Source organism: Penaeus monodon, unplaced genomic scaffold, assembly GCF_015228065.2.
Source record: "Penaeus monodon isolate SGIC_2016 unplaced genomic scaffold, NSTDA_Pmon_1 PmonScaffold_188, whole genome shotgun sequence".
Taxonomy (NCBI): Eukaryota; Metazoa; Arthropoda; class Malacostraca; order Decapoda; family Penaeidae; genus Penaeus; species Penaeus monodon.
Window position 1 is genome coordinate 127,908 of NW_023648371.1, and position 10,000 is coordinate 137,907.

The following is a 10,000-nucleotide window of genomic DNA, read 5'->3' on the forward strand; positions in this document are numbered from 1 at the left end:
CTGGATAAAATAGAAAGAATGATTACCTAAAACACCGGCACTCTCCATGGAAAGGAACTGGGGAACATACCACGTATTCACTCCAAGAGCATCACAACATGAAAACTACAATTAAGTATCATGCTGTGATCACGGTGGCTCAAACATGAACCTACCCTTCAAAAAAAAAAAAAAAAAAAAATATATATATATATAAATCTCTATATATATATACATATAAATATATATATATATATATATATATATACATATAAATATATATATATTATGTATATATATATATATATATATATATATTATATATATATATATATATATATATATATCTATATAATATATATATATATATATATATATATATATGAATTTTTTTTTTTTTTTTTTTTTTTTTTTTTTCTTAACGGTAGGTTCATGTTTGAGCTGCCGTGGTCACATCGTCATCATCATCAAGGGCCTAACGCCGACGGGGGCACATGGCTGCATCCACACATCGCTACCAGCCACGAGGATCCCTCGAGGCAAGTCTCCAGCCAGACACCGGTCCATCTCTAATTCCTCGCGACAGGTCTCGTCTGAGCTGCCCAAGCTATGATCTCCTAGGTCGTCCCACAGGACTCCTCCACCCAGGACTGTCTCGCAGAGAGACAACCTGATACGCAGGGTCGCCCACGGGGAAGCAAGCTTGGTGGCCATATAGCCTGATTTTGGCGATCCCTGATTATGCAAGTAACAGGTCCCATGCTGGTCTCACGGTGGTAACCGCCGGTTGGACACTTTGGTCCTGCCAACTGCACCCATGATCCGCGAAGGGACTTGTTACAAAAGGCATCAAGGTGAGATTCCAAGACACTGGATAGTGTCCAGGTTTTGCTTCCATAGAGCAAAACTGGCAGTATCAAGGCCTTGAAGACACGCAGCTTGGTCTTTCTACATAGGTACCGACATCTTCAAACTCTTTGTTGATTGATCTCATGGCTCCTGTTGCCAGACCAATCCGTCTACTGACTTCCTGGTCTGACAACCCAAGATATGGAATATGCTACCAAGGTATGTAAAACTTTCTGTAACTTCAACGTCCTCGCCGCAAGCAAGGATCGACTGAACGGGTTCCCCTAACAGGCCCCAAAGTCCTGAATCTTGGTCTTGGTCCAGGAGACCTCTAGGCCTAGAGGCTTCGCCTCATTGCTAAATGCATCAAGAGCCGCCACAAGTGACTCCAAGGACTCAAATAGGCAACATCATTGGCAAAGTCAAGGTCTGAGACCTTAATATTGCCCAATGTTGCTCCACACTGATTTTGGCTAGAAACTCTGCCCATTATCCAGTCCATTATCATCATCAATAACGGTATGCTCATGTTTGAGCAGCCGTGGACTTCTCTACCATCCTGCAGTCCATACAGTGTTGAAAAGTTTGGTGCAAGGACACACCCTTTGCCTCACCCCTGAATTAACAGGGAAGAAGTTTGACATACCCCACCACACACCTTCTTGAGGTCAATGTAGGCTACAAGCAACCCACGTCCAAACTCACAAAGGTGTTCTACAATTATTTGAGCGCTAGTATAACGGTCTATTGTGGACTTGCCAGGAGTAAATCCAGACTGTTTCCGGTCTCTGATGCCTCAGTAGGTGGATGCGGATCCGTTTCAGAAGAATGTGGGCGAGAACCTTGCCTGGTATGCTGAGCAGTGTAATGCCACAGTAGTTGCTACAATCCCAGTGATCCCCTTTCTCCTTCCAGAGAGGGATGACCACGCTCCTCAACAGGTCAGGGGGAATGGTACCAGACTGCCAGATGGCAGTCAGGACTGTATGCAGGCCCCGAGCCATAATTCAAACCCCCCGCCTTTAGCAGTTCAGCAGGGATATCACATATGCCTGCAGCTTTCCCACTCTTCAGCTTGGAAATTGCCAGCCTAACCTCTGTTAGGGTAGAAGGTTCCTTGCTGATGGGTGGTCTGGCACAGGTAATGCTTGCATCCAAGCTAACTGTTGGAGGTCTACCTGGTACAACTGTTCAAAATACTCAGCCCAACGTTCACGAACCCCAACATGATCTGAGATGATCCGTCCATCCTCTGATCGGACTGCAGTCATCTGTGAGGAGGGCTTAGAGTTCAGTTTTCTCAGGGCTTGGTAGGCAGGGCAAAGGTCATTTACCAAGAAATGGCCTTCGATCTCCTCAGCAAGATTCCTGATGAACTGTTCCTTTGTCCCTTCTCAGCAGTGTCCGAGCCCTACGCACCATGGAACGACGCAAGACTTGATTCCCATTCAGCTGAGCCTTGCGTGTTGCAAGGCTCAGCTGAATGGGAATCAAGCTTCAGTGGCCTCTAATGGAGATGGAATTCTGCCTTGCCCTCAGGCGTACGCCAGTCGACTCCTGTGCTGCTTCGAGTGTTACGCGCGTGAAGACTCCCACAGAGCAACTGGGTCCGTCAGTTGTTGAGTTCTGTGAATTGGTCAGCGACTGCCATGGTGAACCCACGGGCACACTCCTCCTCCCTTAGTCTGTCCAGGTGAAACACCTTAGGGTGGCCACTGGAGGGACGGGGGGTTTTGAAGTGGACCCACAGGGTAGCCACAACCAGCCTATGGTCGGTGCCACAGAACTCGGCACTCCGGTAAACCCTGCAATTCTGGAGGATCCACCATTGCTTACTAACAAGAATGTGGTCGATCTCCTTGGCCACTGTACCCGTACTGCTGTACTAAGTCCAGCGATGAGGGTTGGAGTGCTGGTACCAGGAACCAGAGTTCCTCATTTTCATGGTCACAGCATGATACTTAATTGCAGTTTTCATGTTATGATGCTCTTGGAGTGAGTACGTGGTAGGGTCCCCAGTTCCTTTCCATGGAGAGTGCCGGTGTTACCTTTTAGGTAATCATTCTCTCTATTTATCCGGCTTGGGACCAACACTGACTTGGGCTGGCTTGGCCACCCAATGGCTAGGTAGGCAATTGAGTTGAAGTTCCTTGTCCAAGGGAACAACGCACTGGCCGGTGACTCGAACCATAGAACTCAGATTGCCGTCGTGAGAGTCTTGAGTCCGATGCTGTAACCACTCGGCCACCGTGGCGATTTTCTTGGCAATTTAGAGCTGTGGTTTGCCATAGCCTTCCGCCCGGTGTTTTTATCGAGCCCACCATCTCTATTTACCCGGTTCTGGGACTGGCACCGACTTGGGCTGGCACCGACTTGGGGCTGGCTTACCCACCCAGTGGCTAGGTAGGCAATCGGGGTGAAGTTCCTGGCCCAAAGGGAACAATGCGCCGGCCGGTGACTCGAACCCTCGAACTTGTCTTGAGTCTTGAGTCCGATGCTCTAACCACTTGGCCACCGCGGCCCATATAAGGACGTTGGCGATCATGGATTTCCATGATTTTCTTGGCAATTTAGAGCGGCGGTTTGCCGTTGCCTTCCGCCTGGTATTTTTATTGAGTCACCATCTCTATTTACCCGGTTCTGGGACCGGCACCGACTTGGGCTGGCTTGCCCACCCAGTGGCTAGGTGGGCAATCGAGGTGAAGTTCCTTGCCGCAGGGAACTACGCACCGGCCGGTGACTCGAACCCCTGAACTCAGACTGACGTCACGACAGTCCCAAGTCCGATGCTCTAAGCACTCGGCCACCGCAGCCTCACATATGAATATACACACACACACATATATATATATATATATATATATATATATATATATATATATATATATAAAATATTATATATATATATACACATATCTGTATATTTATACACATATTCATATATACAGTTTTATATCATCATCATTGCTTCTCCCAATCTTTTCCAGTTCTTTCTGTCTTTTGTTTCCAGTCTTGGTCCCCAAATTTCATTATTTTGTCATGCCACTTGTCATTGTCCCCTTCTGTTATCTATATCTCAGTCTGTACTTTCTTTGTCCATATGTCCTGTTTTCTGAAACATATGACCTACCCCTTGACATTTCATCTTTTTGATGTTCCTAAACATATCTTCCACTTTTGTCTGTTTCATGATCCACATCACCCTCATCCAATCTCTTAGGCTAATTTCCCCGCATCAACCTTACCATTCCTCTGTGGGCACTTTTTAGTTTCCCCTACAGTAATTTGGTGGTAGTCCTTGTTTCTGATCCATAAGTCATAATGGGATGATGCTTTTGTTAAAAACTTTTCTTTTTAAACACAATGGCAAAAAGCCTCTTAGTATGCTACTGTGTCCCGCTGAAGGTGCTCGAGCCTAGACTGATGCATCAGTTTTTTTATTTTTCACCGGCTGTGTTTGTCTGTATGAGTTGCCCTAGATACATATACTAATCCGCTATGTCTAGCGTTTCGCCTTGTACATGTACAGATGTGGAATTATATTTCAGTACTCTTGCTGGCCCCCACTTTTGTACATCTGGCAGCCACCGATGTAAACATTGTGCAAATTAGTTCTAAGGGTGAACAGCAAACAATGTTGTTCTTCCTCCATTCCTTAAAACATTAGGGGTAGCAGCCAAGCAGAGACTGGTGCACTTATTGAGTGTTTGTAAATTATTTCATTGTAGTGCAGGAGAACGCTCAATAAAAGATGGCTGTGTTCCCCCATGCTGGATCAAGACTCATGGTGGATCATAATGAAAGATATTGCAATGATAAAGATCATTATATAACATACAGTCAGTGTTTGTATAATTGCAGTAGCAGAAACAATTTCAGCTTGAGAATGTTGGGTTTCACAAAGGTCAGATCAATGTACCATTTCACTCATAACTAATCAATGTGTTCTTATGAGTGTAAAGAAGGTAGGTTAGCCATGTAGAGGTTTCATTGAATGGTGTTCTTCAAATATTTTTACTTTCATTGGTTCCAAACACCTTGTGTCCACTTTTTGGCTTTTGGATTTGCCTTGTTTATTTTTATAGCTGTACATTGTAGGTCTAGGTTGCTTGATGCTTTGCATGTTAGCAGATGGCTCCAAGAAGTTGAGGGAGTCCCACATGAAATTGTATGGGCATTTATTGCGTACTCTTTAATACTGGACTCTGTGATACATTTTGTCTGAGGAGGGTGGAGATAATCCTCAGCTATTAGCATTTATCTCTTTGCAAATGACTTAGGACCAGATGGGGTACAGATTTGGAACAAGGTATGACAAAGGCACAATGCAGGTACAACAAAGGCATAAGTAGGTTTTTATCTTTGCAAGTAACAGCACAACAAAGGTCCAGTTCAAGAGTGATGAGGCACTGCAAGAGCATGGCATCAGTATCTATGGTCAAGTAGTTGCAGAGGTAGGGAAATTTGGGCATCCTCAGGTGCATCTTCATAGATATGGTTTTTAAATCCAGTTGATTGTAATTTATTTCACAGCTTCACGTGTGGGATATATAACTTGCTCTCACTGTAAACACTGGTGATGAGGAAAAGAGAGCGCTAATTTTTTAGGTTTTATTGTGAATACACAGCAGATGATAAGTAGGAAGTAAAGAGGAAAGAAGTAGTAGTGGCTAAGTAGCCTTATGATTTAATTTTATAGATCACCACAAGGGGGCAAGAGAGTGCTGGACAATTCTCATCCTCCACTCAGGAAAGATTTAGCATGTCATGACTTAGGTGAGGAGTGGTAGCTTCTGAACCACATTACAAGGATTTGTTGACTGATGCATGGCCTATAATAAACAAAGTGGCTGATAATTTACAGAGGTTACACTGCAAGACCATGATATAAAATGCAGTCATTAATTGTGATATGGCAGTAACAGAAAACCATAGGAATAATGTGTTTCATGGGAGTCAGGTTCAACTCCTACTTTTAGATATATCTGTTGTAGGATATTACATTATATGATATATATATATATATATATATAAAATATATATATATATATATATATATATATTTTTTTTTTTTTTTTTTTTTTTTTTTTTTTTTTTTTTTTTTTTTCAACAGCCATTCATTCCACTGCAGGACATAGGCCTCTCTCATTTCACAATTGAGAGGTTATATATGGCAGTGCCACCCTTGCCTGATTGGATGCCCTTCCTAATCACCGTGGTTTGTGCCACGGTGGTGACTTCCCCTACGACACTTGCGTTTGACTCTCAAGCGATATGTCGTTTCTAGGTAGGCAATCGAGGTGAAGTTCCTTGCCCAAGGGAACAACACGCCGGTCGGTGACTCGAACCCTCGACTCAGATTGCCGCCGTGACAATCTTCAGTCCGATGCTCTAACCGCTCGGCCACCATGGCCTCATATATATATATAATATATATATATATATATATATATAATATATATATATATATATATAGATATGATATAATATTTTATATATATTAATATATATTTTATATATATTATATATATGTATTATATATATGTGATATAATATATATATATTATATATATTTTATAATATATTATATATTTACTATATATATTTATATCATATATACACGCATACATACATACATATATACATACACACTTGTGTGTGTGTGCGTGTGTGTGTGTGTGTGTGCATGTGTTTATATGTATATATATTTCTATATTATATATACATGTATATATATATATATATATATATATATATATATATATATATATATATATATATATATTATATATATATATATATATATATATATATGTGTTGTAAGCGCCATTTCACACGCTTAGATTATTTATGTTGATTTGAGGTGACTGATACCACTGCGTTGTACTCGCTTCACAATTTATTGGAATGCGAATACAATGCAGTGGTATCAGTCACCTCAAATCAACACAAATAATCTAAGCGTGTGAAATGGCGCTTACAGTCAAACGCATAGCGGGAACAGCAAGGCCTTTAATAAGTCTCCAGATCTGTCCTTATGTACGTGTTGTCAGGCCTGTGTTAACTCTCGAACTGCCCTACACACCACTGATGGCCCCCTTCGTGAGGCTCACCCACGCCATACATCTGCTAACACAAGGATCAAGGCGTCCCTTGTCACGGCCTATGTGTAAACCATTAACCCGAGTTGGTCTGGGCATCTTGGAGAGGATGATATGTGGTCGCACTGTCACACCGCTGATGCCAGCGGCTACATGTGTGTGTGTGTGTGTGTGTGTGATTTATTTATTTATTTATGTATTTATTTATTTGTTTGTGTGTGTGTGTTGCTTATGTGTTTGCTTATTTTATGTAACATGTTATAATTCAGTATTATATTATATGTTACAGGTAATTATGACAAGAAGAGAGGAGCTGGAGAGGTAGAAAGCCAACACGTAGGGAGATCCAAAAGAGCACGGAGAGAGTAGAGAGAGACTTTTCAGAAGTTCAGGAACAGCTCCCCCAGAGAAACAGCACACGATGATGGTAAGACACTATTTGATGAAGGCAAAGAATGCCCAATGCATGCACTGTACAGATATTTCATACAACCAGTTTGCTCTTTTGCTGTAACCAAAAGTTATAAGATTATTGGTTGAAGAGTTACATAACCTTTATTTCTGTCATATTTCTCTTCCAATACCAATTTTATGAATTTGTAACCAACATTGCTATAAATTTTAAAATTATTTTTTGATTGTTGCATAGGGTAGCAGAAAGGAATGGTCCCTATATTGATGCTCATCTATTTAATCTTTTATTAATAATTTAAGTAATGTCATATATATTTACTGGTAAACTTTTCCATTCAAAACTCTAATTAGAGTGGCTAGGAGGTCTTTGAAAATAATATTTATTTGATATAGTCTATTCATATCATTTTGACAACAAGAACGGTTGATCAGAAAAGAATAAACTAAATGTTAGAAATGTGTTGTGTGTGTGTGTGTGTTGTGTGTGGTGTGTGTGTGTGTGTGTGTGTGTGTGTGTGTGTGTGTGTGTGTGTGGTGTGTGTGTGTGTGTGTGTGTGTGTGTGTGTGTGTGTGTGTGTGGTGTGTTTTGTGTGTGTTTGTGTTTGTGTGTTGGTTTTATATGTATATGCATGCATACATATGTTTTCTAGTATTTTTATATATACATATATAATATATATGAATATATATATTCCCTATATAATATATATATGGATATAAACATATACATATATATACATAAAATACAATATATTTATACATATATGATATATATATATATATATATAAAATATATATATATATATAAAATTTTTAATTTATTTATTTATATTTTTATATGTAATTATATATATTTTATATATATAATTATAAATTTTTTATATATTATATATTATATGTATATCACCCGGCCACTAATTGACACTTGAATTTTTGGGGGGATTTTTCTTTTTCATATCCCATTGAATCAATACTGTTATTATTAATTTTTGATGTCTAGATTATTAGAATGTTATTGAAGTACAATATCAAGAGAAATAAAAAAGAATTTCCAAAAGTCATGGAAAATGTTAAACAGTTGAGATAGATGGGATTAGTCCATCTTGTCACTAAACTAGAATCGCAGTGGATAGGGCATGCATGTCATCCCGTACTGAAGGTATAAGTACACTTTTTAACATCACACATTCATGTATCCACCTGAAAATTTTGAATGGGGACCATTTTATTGTGTTACCCTATATAGCCCATTAAAAATAAGTAGATAAAATTAGTCAGTTCTGCTTTTCTTCATAGTGTTAGAAATATATTTTTAAGTAAAAAAAAAAGTCTTATTTTTAGTGATATATTACCAAAGTTTGTGTATTATGATTTGAAAAATTATAATATATATATATATATATATTTTATATATATAGATATATACTTATATATATATTTATATATATATTTTAAAATTTATATATATATATAACATTTAGATTTTTATCTTATTTAAATGGTTTGATTTGGTTTTATTATTTTTCCAGTGCACAACAGTTGGTTTGATCATTCAGATGCTCATATGAATGAGAGAAACACATTTATTTTCTCCTTCATGATTTTCTTCTTCATTCTATGATGTAACAGAAATGAAAAACTTTTCTTTCATTAACTTGAACAAGAGTATTGACATTTAGTGGAACAGTCTTGGTAAAAGAAGAAAAAAAAAACCAGAGAAATTTGTTTGGTACTTTAGTCACAACAGAGAGCAAATGTTTTTGTTCTCAGTCCTACTGTTGTGGGGAAAAACAGTTAAAAGGATATTGCTATGTGATAATTGTCTAGATATTGTTCTTCATTGCTTAAGCACCATAAAAAGTACCAGAAGAGAATATTCTTTGGGAGGAGTTATTTATCTGTACACAAAGAGGGAAATGATGTAGGATGACAAGCTTGTATTGATCTTTAAGTTATAGACGTATTTATTTGGACAGTACAGTATATGGTCTCTGAAATCATACAGAATTTTTATGTAATATTTCATATATTTTTTCCTTGTCATATTTTTAAGTCATATCAACTTAACCAATTTTTTGACTTAAACCCACTAGAGGAGAGCTTAGAGGATAACATTTACCACTGTTAAAAGAAGTTCAATACGGAATTAAAAGTATGAAAAGAGTATAAAAAAAAAAAATCACAATATGCATAAAAATTTTTTTCTAATACTGCTGAAAGCTGCAATTGCGTAAAAACATCATACTCCCTTAGATGGTAGTTTTTATGATATTGTTAAGAATCTAATCAGTGTTACGCTTAATCATATTGTCCACTGAATACAAGGATTTCTATTTCAACGTTATATTGTCACATTATGAAGATTTTCACACATGCACATATATGCACAACGCACATGCATATGTACGTGCACAAACACACAACCACACACACACACACACACACACACACACACACCACACCCAACACACACCACACACACACACAAACCACACACATACACAAACACACACACACATGAACACAAACACACAACATGACACAAACACACACACAATGAACACAGACACACATACACATGAACACAGACACTCACACATGAACACACACACATATGAACACACACCACACATATGAACACAAACACATATTAACCA

At 38.6% G+C, this 10,000-nt stretch overlaps 1 long non-coding RNA gene across 1 annotated transcript in view; it reads left to right on the top strand.

Moving 5' to 3' along the window:
• LOC119569806 overlaps positions 1–10,000 on the top strand; it is an 18,659-nt gene that overhangs the window by 3,672 nt on the left and 4,987 nt on the right. Inside the window, exon 3 of the long non-coding RNA XR_005228326.1 lies at positions 7,219–7,356. This is a non-coding gene — a long non-coding RNA (uncharacterized LOC119569806). The remainder of the gene's footprint in view (positions 1–7,218; positions 7,357–10,000) is intronic.